The following is a 1,954-nucleotide window of genomic DNA, read 5'->3' as shown; positions in this document are numbered from 1 at the left end:
TGTGAGGAAATGAAAACGTGAGATATGGTTTCATAGTGTTAGTGGTGACAAGAGGGAGGAATCCAGTTACCCTCTTCTTTCCTATCTCTTACCCTTCCTGTTGTTGGGCACATACAGATAGAGCATCTTGTTTCAATGGCTTTTTAGAGATGTTAGCCATTAAAAATAGGTTATGATAGCAATCTTCTCTCCCTAGGAAGGCAAGGTGCTCCTTCACATGTCTCAGCCCAATACATGTGTGTGCTTTGTCTACAGACTTACAGTCATTAATGATAGCCTGGTTATTCAAAGTTCGCTGTTTGGCCCAGATTGCTCTCAAAAGCATTAGGGCTACTAATTTAAAATAGTCCTCTAACAGCACTAAACCCAGTTCTGTATGGCAAACGCATATGGGGAGACTATTTGGCACCGGGAGGGGTCTTCTTAGAAATACATTTTCAGCGACCTTTGAGTCGGTAAAATCATGGTCGCCCCAAACCCCTGCTCCAAGTGTAACCATAAAGAGGCATTGTATAGAGGAGTTATTAACCATAACATTCAAGGGTTTCTTGCTCAACTTCCAAGCAAATCAAGAAAGTGCTGCAGTTGTTTGATCGACCTGCGCTTCCTGATCCTAACCAAGTATGTCCTTGTCATTTGTGGATCAAAGCTTATCCCTAGGTGACAGTAGGAGGGAATATTTAATCATTTTTTACCATTAATATAGTGTGATACAGTTGTACAGGGCTTCCCTATAACCATAACGTGGGATTTGATGATGTTCATTACTAAACCCAAACCATTCATGAAAAGATAAAATCTATTTCATTATTTTTTTCAAGCCTAACCCCCTTCTTGAGGAAACCTAGGTGGATAGCGCCACTCTTGCCACTGAATATTTAGATATGACCAGTTGGAGATTAATGCACTGCTCCACAGTGCCAAGGCCTTGCCTAAACCCATACTACACTTCTAAGAAGCACCCCTTATCTGTCACCCCTGTTTCCAAACGTTCAAGTCAAATTCTGCCCATAAGCTTGCTGTGGTGTCAATTAGAGTGGGTCGGATATATTACCTTTTTTAAAAATAGGTATTATATTGGACCTTAATCACGATTTCGCAGGCCCTCTATTGTGTCACTTCTTGTAATATGTGTCAACAAATAGGCCCTTAGGTCGGGGTTGTCTAAAAATAGATCAGCTGGTACCCCGTCAGGGCCAGGGGTCTTATTTTTCTGGGTACATTTCAGTGCACAGCCGACCTCCTTATAAGTGGTTGGGTCTATCTTCATTCTGGAACCTGTCTTTGTGGGGATACCTAGTTCAAGGTGGCTATCAGTTCCATCGCAGCAATTGAATACCCTGGAGAAGTGTTTAGCCCAGTCTTGTGGTGCAATAGTTTCACAAATGTATGTATTATAATAATCTTCCAAAATAGGTAGGGATCCTTAAAAGTGTTGCTACAGGTAGATTTTCCCCAAGCTTCACATATAATGTATTTTTTCTCTTAATATAAACTGTTAATATTTTACTCTACTGAGTCCCACAAATCCCCTAGTCTGGGGATAGTGGGTTTTTTTTGGTAGTAATAGCTTACACTTGGAACATTTAGCTCCAACTCTTGTTTTGGTCAGTGGATACCTTTAAGTCTGTACTTTTGAGGAACTTTGCAATCTGATTGTGTGAAAAGCCAAAAGAAGCAAACTTACTTTTGAGAAACCAGGACATTTTGCAGTGTGCCCCACTTTGTGCCCCCAATTTGAGTACTAGATGCTGGTTTTCTGACTCTGACGGTGACCTGGGCTCTGCTTACCAGTCCCAGGGCTTGTGCTTCAATAAAAAGTACATATTAATTTGGTTCCTTACAATTAGTAATGACAGCCTAGCAGTAAGTCCCTAATATATAATAGAGCATGCAGGTTTAGAGGCAAGTGTGCCTGTGATACCTGCTGTAATTTTAAAATGCAGCCCTGACT

This window comes from Triturus cristatus, chromosome 6 (genome assembly GCF_964204655.1).
Source record: "Triturus cristatus chromosome 6, aTriCri1.1, whole genome shotgun sequence".
In the NCBI taxonomy this organism is placed as follows: domain Eukaryota; kingdom Metazoa; phylum Chordata; class Amphibia; order Caudata; family Salamandridae; genus Triturus; species Triturus cristatus.
The sequence above is the reverse complement of the archived record's forward strand: the minus strand, read 5'-3'. Positions refer to the sequence as shown.